The 12,074-nt window shown below is 30.5% G+C and overlaps 1 long non-coding RNA gene across 2 annotated transcripts in view; it reads left to right on the top strand.

Moving 5' to 3' along the window:
• The window catches only part of LOC112662420 (uncharacterized), a 177,010-nt gene that overhangs the window by 152,598 nt on the left and 12,338 nt on the right, over positions 1 to 12,074 (top strand). For both annotated transcript variants that reach the window (XR_007401909.1, XR_004814349.2), the window contains exon 6: positions 11,462 to 11,518. This is a non-coding gene — a long non-coding RNA (uncharacterized LOC112662420). The remainder of the gene's footprint in view (positions 1 to 11,461; positions 11,519 to 12,074) is intronic.

Below are 12,074 nucleotides of genomic sequence, written 5' to 3'. Positions count from 1 at the left end.
AAAATGATAAAATGAATATGGACAATATTTCATTTTGATGATAATTGTGGGCAATTTTCCAGGGAAACTATTTTGATAAGGAATCTATAAAATAAAAATCTCCACACCACAGATGCATAAAACACCAGTGTGGCTATTTGCCCTTACATAACAAACTTGTATGAATTGAAAAAATGCTCTCCATAACTGCAGCTCCTTTGGGAAACTTTAAGGTAATGATAATTAGATAACTGATACTTTAGATATGAATGAAAATTTTATTAGGAGTTATGATATTTATTTTCATAATTTTGCCATTCATTTGAGGATACTATTTCTCTCCCATGTGATTCTCTGCAAATTTCTGTAGCATGATTTAAGCAATTAATTGTGCTTCATTCACTATTTTCCTATAGTGGATCATTACAAAAGTAATCAATTAGACTTAAAAAACCCATACTTCTAAAGCTTTAACATGACTACCTTTCAATAATAAGACAATGATTTAAAAAGTAAAAATGAAATTACAGTACAATATGGTATTAATACTTAATGTAGTCTTCTAATCTTTAATTTTAAAAGTGATCTTAGTTAAATGTTGATCCTTAAAGAAGGTCTGATTGCTATTTTCCTGTTAATATCAGTAAAACAGTCAAGTGAAAGAATTATTTTCAGACCTTTGAATTCTGTCTGGCTACCATCAATACTTACAGGGTCAGGGCTAATTACTCTTCACCAAGTCATAGAAACAGCACATAACATGCATAGCAACTAAGTAGATATATGGGTAGATGCTTAAAATATAACACTAATTGTGATATAAATAATGATGCCTACAGTATAATTAAAATAATATGTATGAATAGAATAATAGTGATGAAATAAACAAAAAGGTTAACATTAGTGGAATAGTAGAAATTGAAAAGGTAAAAACTAGTCCTTATGCATTTTTTTGTATCAAGTATAATAATGTAATTCAAGAGTTCTTCATTTTTTTGAAAGATGAAATGCCTGAACAAAATGTGTTAAAATATCAATATACATGTGTCATATTTTCCTCAAATGACAAAAATGTAGCATAACCAAAAATGAATGGGTTACAGCATTAGATCTTATACTTCCTTCATCCTTACAGTAGTGGAAGTTACATGTAGTCAAAAACTTTAATAAACAATTGTAGTTGTTAATCCAGATTCTGAGAAGAGTTCAAGCTTGTACATGAGACTCAAATTTTGCCTTTCTCTGTCAAAGTAGAAATACATATTGGTAGAGAACTTATTATGACATCCAGGACAGAACTTGTTTCTCTAACAAGAGACTGATTTCATTCCAAATAATGAATAAAGAACCTGGAGTTGAATTGAAATTTCACTTGTGTAGTTGGTATAATTAACCCATGTGTGTTCATATTTCAAGAAAGGAATGTAGCTTAAAGATTCCCCTAACCCAGAGGTAATCATGGAAATAAATATTGGGAATGTCCAGGACTCTCCAAATCTTGCAACTCTGGAAAATCAGGTCGCCAGTTGTTTCATCATCACCTCAAAGTATTAGGTATATCGATATAGTTATCATTATTGAATTACCAATTTTTCTGGTAGGATAAAAGGAGGGATGATTTTAATATGAGCATATGAGTAGTCAATAGGTTTATAATACTATATAATTTTATGACAATAAATTATTCCTCTTATCACTTTGATTTACAGCCTCATGACTAGCTATTATAGACAGTTTATTTTTGCTAGCAATTCTTGCCTAAATCATAAGCAGAATGTACAAGTTAGTGTTTCAATTAGACTGAGACCACTTTCGTATTGATTGAGGTGTTTAGAAAATAAGGAAATTTTGGTGCAACTGAAATATTAATAGGTGGTTGTTTTACAGCCAAGTCAAAGCAAAACAAAATATGCCTTTAAAACACTGTGACTGGGGATCCCTGGGTGGCGCAGTGGTTTGGCACCTGCCTTTGGCCCAGGGCGCGATCCTGGAGACCCGGGATCGAATCCCACAATAGGCTTCCAGTGCATGGAGCCTGCTTCTCCCTCTGCCTATGTCTCTGCCTCTCTCCCTCTCTCTGTGACTATCATAAATAAATAAAAAATAAAATAAAATAAAAAAGGTAAATTTAAAAAAAATAAAAAATAAAAAAAAATAAAACACTGTGACTCACTTAGTCAACTTATAATATGGGTCTAGCATATACCTAAAAAAGTGTCAGATTTGAGAGATTAGAAATAATCCAGTGGCAGAGCATGCTAATCCCTCTCTACGGAGGCATACAATAGATCTCCATACAAAGCTTATCCAGGAAAACTGTTTAAATCCATCAATACATAAGGCTACTAATAGAAAAATTACACTGAGTGAAATGAATTGCTAATTGTTTTGATTGTCTCAATATACAAGTGACAAATACTTCAGAATAAATAGATGGATTTAGGTTTATAAAGTTCAATAGTTATCCAATGAATTGAAAAAAATTACTGATTTTTGTTTAAAAAAAGTCAAATTTGGATTGGATAAAATGCAAATAAAAACTAATAAAGTATTTGCAACATGAACCAACATGTGGCTAATTTTATGCAATGGTTCCTGTGCACTTGAATAAAGATATACATTCTGCACTTACTGAGGGCAAATCTCTGCCTAAGTCAGTTTGATTAAAGTGGTTAATCACATCCTTTCTGTTTGTTGCTATAATTTTTCTATCAGCTACTGAGAGAAGATGTCAAATATAATCCCACTATTATTATATTCCTGTATTATTTTTTTAATTTTGTGGCATAATAGAATATTACTTGGAGAATTCAATTCATTTATCTTTAATGGGATTTATATTTAGATTTGAATCTACCATTTTAACATTTATTTCTATTTTTCCCAATTACTTATTTTATCATTTCTTCTTTTAGATGGATCATGTATTTCTAGCCTTTTTTTTCTATATTGGCTTATTAATTATACATCATTTTATTATCCTTTTATAAATTATCCTAGTAATTATAGCATATATCTCTGACAGAGTAGATCCTAATTTAAAGAATTCCTTTTACCACTTCTCTAACAATGCTAGGATCTTACAAACTTGAGCTACATTTATGCTCTGACTTTTTTTTATCTTTGTTACCAGATATATTAATCCTAAATTTTTAATCCACAAATGATATTTTTATTTCATAAAATAAGTATAAATGGAATTGATTTCTCCAGATATGTATCTTCCTAATACTGGATATTCATTTTGTATTGCATCAAAAAAGATTTTCTTCTATCTGGTCACATACATTTACTATTTCTTTCAGTATAGTTCCTTTGTGAATGTATGAATACATAATTGACCCTTAAATAACATGGATGTGAACTACATCAGTCCACTTAAATGTGGATTTAAAAGAAAAAAAAAGCAGTCTAGTACAATAAATGTATTTTCTTTTTTTAATGATTTTCTTCAAAATGTTTTCATTTCTCTAGATCATTTTATTGTATGAATACTTATACAAAATATGTATTAATCAACGTTTTTTGTTATTAGTTTCTGCTAACAGTAGGCTAATATTAGTGAAGTTCTTAGGGAGTTAAAAGTTGTTCATGGACTTTTTTACTGTGCAGGGTGTTGGTGCCCCTAGCCTCTGCATTGTTCAAGGGTCAAGATTTTTCCTTTGTTTCTTATCCTTGAAACATTTTAATTTCACTTTTAAGAAAATTTAAGATATATATTGACTGCCTTTTCCTTCCCAGTAGTTTAAACATAAATTTCACCATCTATAGGCTTCCATTTTTTTTTTTTTTGAAAAGTCACATCTTACAATCATTGTCTCTCTTTTTATGTATTGGAAGATGTAGCGTTATTTCTCCTTTATTTTTTTATTTTTCTGGTGACTATAGCAGTTTACTTTTTACATGAAATGTTAAGGATATTCACTATACAGCAGATATTCACTATACAGCCTAATATGCATTTTCTGTGTATTTGACATATTTTTTCTTGTCTATCCTCTTCAATTTGTATGTTTCTACTGATTATTATTGTTATTATTACTTTATACTTTTAGCTCTTATATTTTTCAAGTTTAGATATTCTTATTGGACTTTTATATATTTATTTTATCCAAAAAATTCTTTCATTTATCTTATTGAACATTAAAACCACAGTTATTTTAAAGTCTGTAGGTTGAATATAAAACCATATATATATACCAAGTCTTCTTTATTCACTCATCAGTAGATGGATACTTGAGCTATTCCCATTATTTGGCTCTTACAGAAAATGCTGTTGTAAACATTGGGGTGCATGTATCCCTTTGAACTAGTATTTTTGTATTCTTTGGGTAAATATCTAGCAGTGCAGTGCTTGTTCATGGGATAGTTTTATCTTTAACTTTTTGAGGAAGCTCCATACTGTTTTCCGGAGTGGCTGTACCACCTTGCATTCCTACCAATGGTGTAAGATGGTTCCCTTTCTCCACATCCTTGTCAACACCTGTTGTTTCTTGTGTTGTAGATTTTAGCCATTTTGACAGGTGTGATTTATAGTTTTGATTTGTATTTCTCTGATGATAAGTAAGTGGCATTGAGCATAATTTCATGTGTCTATTAGCCATCTGTATATCTTTGGAAAAATGTCTATTCATGTTTTCTTCCCATTTTTCAATGGATTATTCATTTTTTGGGTGCTGAATTTTGTAAGTGCTGAGTTTTAGAAGTTCTTTTCTTAATAAGTCCTTTGTATATTTTGGTTACCAACCCCTTATCAGATATGTCATTTATAAATTGCCTTTAGGTTTTATTGATGGTTTCCTTCGCTATGCAGAAGCTTTTTATTTTAATGAAATCCCATTTCTTTTTGCTTTTGTTTCCCCTGTCTCAGGAGACATATCTAGAAGGAAATTGCTACAGACGATGTCAAAGAGGTTACTGATAGTGTCCTCCTCTAGGATTTTTATGGTTTCATGTCCTACATTTAGGCCTTTAGTTTATTTTTAATTTTGTGTGTGTGTGTGTGTTTGGTGTTAAAGTGTTCCAGTTTCATTCTTCTGCATGTTGCTGTCCTTTTTTCCCATCACCAGTTGTTAAAGAGACTTTTCCCACTGTATATTCTTTTCTACTTTGTCGAAGATTAATTGGCCATATAGTTGTGTGTTCATTTCTGGGTTTTATATTTTTTCCATTGATTTACATGTTATATGTTTATTTTTGTGCCAGTACCATACTGCTTTGATCATTACAGCTTTGTAATATAACTTCAAGTCCAGAATTGTGATGCCTCCAGCTTTGATTTTCTTTTTCAAGGTCGCTTTGGTTATTCTGGGTCTTTTGTGGTTCCATACCAATTTTAGGATGCTCTACCTCTGTGAAAAATGCTAGTAGTATTTTGATAGTGATTGCATTAAATGTGTAGATTGCTTTGGGTAGTATAGACATTTCAGTGGTATTTGTACTTTCTATTCAAGAGATGCAGAAAAAGCATTTGACGAAGTAAACATCCATTCATGATAAGAAAAAAACCCTCAACAAAGTTGGTTTATAGGGAACACACTTCAACATAATAGTTTCTCCCTTTGACCATATTCCAAACACGCAGAAACCTATTTCCATAAACAATCTTCTTTTCTTTTTTTTCCTCTCCATGGTCTCATTCAGTACTGTTATCACATATCCAAGCCTGTAATATCCTAAAAATAAAATAGCTCTCCTTTGACACCTATTCTTATCTAACAATTGCATAATATGTATAATCTCCTTCAAGTCTGAAAGTTTCAAGAGTAGATGTATTCATTTTCATCACTCATCACATCACACTCATTGATCAGTCCTATGTAATCTGGCTTTTATCACAAGATGTCCTTTGAGTTTCCTAATTATGGCCATCTATGACATGTTAGTTTCCATGTAAAAAGGATATTTTAAAAATCTAGTTTACTTGGCTATGTCCAAATATTTAACATCTCTGACACAACTGCCTATTCTTTCTTTGATTCTGTCTTGATCTGATGACACACTAATGTATCTACCCCTGCCAAACTAATTTACCTTAGTTTATGACTAAGATATGACTTTAGGACTAAAATTAAGCTTTAATTAAGAACTTGATTTTGCAAGGTAGTAGAAACAATGTTGAAGACATGGCATCTAATCATGTTTAAAATATTATAGCTATCCCTTAAAGAACTTATTATCAATCCAGCATATATGAGACCAAGAGAGTTCTGAAAACAGTCAACCTCGGTAGTAAGAATGAGAGATACTGACTGTCCCATTTTCTTTTAAGAGTATGTTAGATGAGAAATCTGATTAGTTCCTGCTTTCAGGCCAAGTCACTCAAAGTTCCCCCATTCAAAGTTGACCGTTGGATCATGCCCTTGGCTTCTAAACCTCAACAGGAAATTAGATTCTCTGCTCTGTCAAGGAACTTAGTTTCTAAGAAGGACTGCTAGTGTGTTCATTCTTTGTGGTTCAGATAAAGGCTCAAGTTGAGAAAGAAAGAAGGAAATGTCAAACGTCGAGTGGAAGCCACGGGCACAAACATAGTAAATTAAATTCAAAAAGAAGTAATCTCAGATTTTTAAATATGAATATGGCTTTAAATCTTTTTGACTATGACAATTCTTAAGATATGCTGTGTGTTATTGGCAATATTTTCAAATGTTTATGTTGCTTCCTCAAGAGTGCTATGTAGTCTTATATCTCATATCTCATATCTCCTGTATATGTTAGTTTTCCAGCAGTATTGTATGGCTCTGATAATGCAAACCACTGTCATTATTCATTAATTCATTCATTCACTCACTCACTCATTCATCTAGTTTTCTTTTTTACTGTCATAGTTCTTTTTACCACTTAACCTGTGTTTGACATAAAATAGATTCTTAAGGAATTCATTTGTACTGACTTGATTAATGCATATGATACTGAAAGATACACTACTGAATCCTTAAATTTAGAGTACTGTAATACTCTAAGGTAAGGTTTGCAAATAGAATTTCAAAAGTTATGTTTATTTAATTGCTATATATGTGCACAGGTATATATATTTTAAATTTATTATGTTGTTCTTGGGAGCTCTCAGGTATATTCTGAGGTATATATATATATATTTTATTTTATTTTTTGTTAAATTAAATTAAATTTAGTTTAATTTTACTTAATTTTTTTTATTTTTATATTTTAATTCCAGCTAGTTAGTATACAGTGCTATATTTGTTTCAGGTGTACAATACAGTGATCCAACAATTCCATACATCATGACAAGTGCACTCCTTAATTCCTATCCCATTAAATTCATTGTGTTATGCTTGGGAACATTAGCTACCAAAGAACTGTTGATATTTACTTTTACTATAGTCTATTTAAAATCCCTTATCTGCACTTAAAAATTTTAATCTCCTCTGTCACTATTGTTCTCTTATTTTTATTTATTTATTCTGATATGAAAGATATGAAATTTTATGCTACTCACTACAAAGAAGCACTGCAAAACATTTCGTATTTTGAAATATGAATTTGTTTGAAATAATTGAATTTGTTTTTGTACACTAATTATGGTTTATTGAAACATTTTATCAAGTTACCAAGAAGCACACTATTATAAAAACCTGAAGAAAGCTAAACATGATGGAATATAAAATTTCTCTATATCACAAGTTTAAGTTGTAAAACATTCATAAAAACAATTAAAAACATAGAAATTAGTATCAGACTTAATTTCAATTCATTATTTTAAAGTTATTTTGCATATAAGTGTCTTCTAATTTGATTTTGGAGAGTCAGTTGGTTAAAAATACAGTTCAGGGAGCTAAGCTATCTTTAGTTTCATGTAGCACATACTTTTCTTGCAGCTCATAATTAAGAAACTATTTCAGCTATGTTATTTTATTTGGAAACTACCATCATCACAATTTATAAGTGTTAAATTAATAAGAGATATATATAACCTACTCTTTAAGCTTCTTTATATCTTTGATATTTTGACATAGTTTCCAAACACTGTACAATACAGTACCCAGTAGTAAAGTTCTGCCCAACAGCTTCCATTAATCTTTGAAAGACCTGGGATGTTTAAACAGGTATCACAAAAATAAAAATAAATAAATAAATAAATAAATAAATAAATAAATAAATAAATAAACAGGTATCACACTAGCACTGTAGGTTTTAGAATTTGGGTATTAATAGAATCCCGTTTTGTGTTTTTTTCTCAATAACTAAGAGAAACAAAACATGCTGAAGAAGAGCCATTTTTTTCTAGGTCAGAGTCCTGGGACTTCTCATAGTGTCAGGAATCCTTCATTTTAGTAATGCAATGTCAGCATAATGCTGGTGTTCAAAAAGGAACTGTCACAGATGGTACGCTTTAAAATAGAACCTGTGTTGAATATCAATCAGGTTTTATCTTATTGTGGGAAAAATATATAAGAGTAGATCTACTTGAGGCCAAGATTTGAATTCCCAGTAATAAAACATGGAGAGGGAATGGTTCAGAGAGCATTTTAAAATGTCTGTCTTATTTATAACACTAATCTGTAGTGAAAATATGCATATATAATGCATTCTATTAATGTAGGAAATGAAAGCAATGTAAGAAAATGTTTTTAAATGTATACAAATAATGAATATAATAAATAATGAAACTTTATAAAGGCTTATATTTAATCACAAGAAAAGCAAACTGAATAAAAACAATGATAAATTTTATATTCCTTTTTCTTCTTTTCAAAGATTTATTTATTCATGAGAGATACAAAAGAGAGAGACAGGCAGAGACACAGGCAGAGGGAGAGGCAGGCTCCTCACAGGGAGCCCCATGCAGGACTCAATCCTGTATCCAGGGATCACGACCCGAGTCGAAGGCAGGCGCCCAAACACTGAGCCACCCAAACATCGCTTTTTTTCTTTTTAAGATTTATTATTTCATATTCCTTTTTCGATTGTTATACCACTCCCCAGTATTTTTTTTTATTCACTTAGGTCATAGGGATAGCCAAAGAAAATATTCTAAGATCCAATTAAATGCCCAAATTATAAAAACAGAGAGATAGTACTCCTTTAATTTATGGCTTAAGATCATAGTTCTAAACCCATTACACCTTTTTCATATCAAGTGTATTTTTTCCCATTTTTTAAAAAAAGCTATGGCAGTGTTGTTCATATTGACTTAATAGCATATGCCTTTTAAAAAAAGAAATGTAATGTAACTCCTTTAAATAGCATATGCCTTTTAAAAAAAGAAATGTAATGTAACTCCTTTAAACTCCTTTAAAATGTAATGTAACTCCTTTAAAGAAATGTAATGTAACTCTTTTAAACTCCTTTAAAAAAGAAATGTAATGTAACTCCTTTAAACATAGAGTTGAAGGAATTATATTTAAATTTTAAATTTAAATTTTAAATTTAAATTTAAATTCCCAAAGTAACCTTTATTATCTATCTGTTGTGATTTTGGACAAATAATTTACACTTTCTGAACTTTTATTTATTTTTCTGTAGAATGAGAAACTAATATCTTTTTAACTCAAATGTTTATTTTGCAGTGCAGATAAAGTAAGATACATAAAATTTCATTGATCAATATAATAAACCACCAAATTATTATTTATATTATCTTTAGTATTCCTTTTAGACATTTTTCCTTCTTAACAGTTCACTCAAACTATATATAACTACTGTATTTTGGGATACAAATTCAAGGAATGTTTATTACCTATTATAGCTAGTTACAGGTAGAAAAAGAAAAGGTGCAAAAAAAGACTTGTATAAGTGAAATTACACGGGTTGACAACTCTAGAGAACAGCCTGGATGGTGGGTCACAGTATGTAAAAAGGGAATGTCACAATCAGTCATAAATCATGTTTCAATCAATTTAGAAATCATAAGTTTTATATGCTTTTAATATTTTAGAACTAATTTGGCAATTGGAATGAATTTGGCAATATAATGAAATAAGAAATCTTATCTAACTTGTTCACTGCCATGTGCCTAGTTTATAGCACAGTACTTGGTATATAAGAGGTCTTAAATGAAAATATTGCCTAAGTGAATAAGGGAATCAATAAGTAATAAGTAAATGACCATGCATCAATAGGCCCAAATAAGAGCAATTGGAAATGGTAATGAGAAAACCATCCTTAGTCCTATTTCTTCTTTTCTACTTCAAATCCATTCAGAATGCCCTGATTATTCTGCTTTATCTATCATGAATTCACGTATCCCTTTCCTTTGGTTTGCTGTGGTCTTGATTCAGACATAATTATTCTTTGTATGTAATTAAAGTAGTTTCCTAGTTGATTTTATTTTTCATCCCCTCAAATACATTCACACAGTTTATATAATGTCCTTTATATAATGTTGATCATATAGGTTATGCCTTTGTCTAAAATATCCTAATGACTCCTATAAGGAATCCTAACCTCTGTAAATTTTACTGAATCATTCAAATACTTTCACATGCTTTACCCTCAATCTCAGTGGCACCATTTTCCCATCATACTCTAGAACAAACTGCTTGCAGACACACAAATGTGCCAGCTTTTCCATCTCCTACTAGCCTATTAATTTCTCTTCACCCAGTATTGTCTTCCTCTCTCCACCATACATTTTCCTTTTCCAGACTATCCCTAATTCATTCTTCAAAAAAGCAGGTCAGATGCTATCTGTAGAAAACATTTAGATCATCCCAAGAGACTCCCTTAATTCTTTGTAAACTTAATATTTTTAAAATGACAAATGTGAAGAACAATCCTGACATACACTTTTTATGTTTTATTCTAAAATACAGATACATTTAACTAAAAATATATAAAACACTGCCCAAGCAATTGAGCAACATTTAAAACAGATTTGAAATATCAAAGAAGGCCATACACAATATCTAAAATAAATTAGTCCCAATTTTTCATATATAGTCTTCAGTATGTAAATGAATAATGATATTTCTAATAAGTTCCAAATCCTCGTTGATAATACCTATTGTGTCACTGATGATCTGTTACAAATACAGTTTTCAGTGATTCAAAAGTGAAAAGCAACTTCAACATGCCACTCAAGCATCCCAAAATTTTATATTCTTTAAGCCACTACTCAATCTTTAAAGATGATTTAAAGTAGAAGTTACTGTGGTACATATAAGCCTAGAGTCTTATGTGATTGATGGCTATGCCTGAAGACTCTTAGTTTCTCTCTTCCACTAACTTAAAGCTTTTCATTGTGGGAAATACGGCATACAGATTTTGGCCAGTACTATAGCTTATGGAGGTCCGAAAATGTATCCAATTTATCAACAAAAAGAGTATTTTATGATATTAACCCCTTTTTATAGTCACTTCAAAAAACTGAGAACAATTGCATTATAGAAATTTTCCATTAGTGTTTCATATTTGAAATCTTGGAGTTCACAGATAATGCATTTTTAAGCTGTAAAGAAGTCATGTGAATAGAGTCTTTTAAAAAGTTAAGACTCTCAAAATTACCTTAAACTCCCAACAGGTAAAGCAGAGATATCTTGATAGAAATCCGACAGACAAGCAGTTGAGTCATTCTGTGGTGAGTTGAAATTTAGTAACTCTGAGTGAGTGGTGTGTGTGTGTGTGTGTGTGTGTGTGTGTGTAGCTTATGAAAAAATAAGCCTTTTGGTTGGGTTAAAGTTTGATATTAATATAGCTTGAATATAAATTTCTGACTTGAACAACTTTTAAGCTAATTCCTTTTTTATTCTACGATATTTAAAACAGCATTTCTGAATAAAGTTCATCCGCCTATTTTGAGTCAGTCATCTCTTAATTTGTCAAGTAAACCTGCTGATTTTAGGCAAATTTTACATGTTTGGGTACATGTAAAATTTGTGTATTTATGTATATAGACTGACATAAAATTTGTCTGACATAAAGGCAGATTGTAACATTTTAATATCATGTCAGTTCAAATTTTGATTCCAAATGAATTTTAATTAGTCTGTCAATAGTAAGGATATAAAAGTGTATAACATATATTCTAAAAAACTTCTCATTTTTAAAAATATGTTATTTATTCATTTAAGAGAGAGAGAGCATGAGTAGGAGGAGGGAGAGCAGTGGAGGGAGAAGCAGACTCTCTGATGATC

This window comes from Canis lupus, chromosome 13, assembly GCF_003254725.2.
Source record: "Canis lupus dingo isolate Sandy chromosome 13, ASM325472v2, whole genome shotgun sequence".
Classification (NCBI taxonomy): Eukaryota; Metazoa; Chordata; class Mammalia; order Carnivora; family Canidae; genus Canis; species Canis lupus.
The sequence above is the reverse complement of the archived record's forward strand: the minus strand, read 5'-3'. Positions and strand labels throughout refer to the sequence as shown.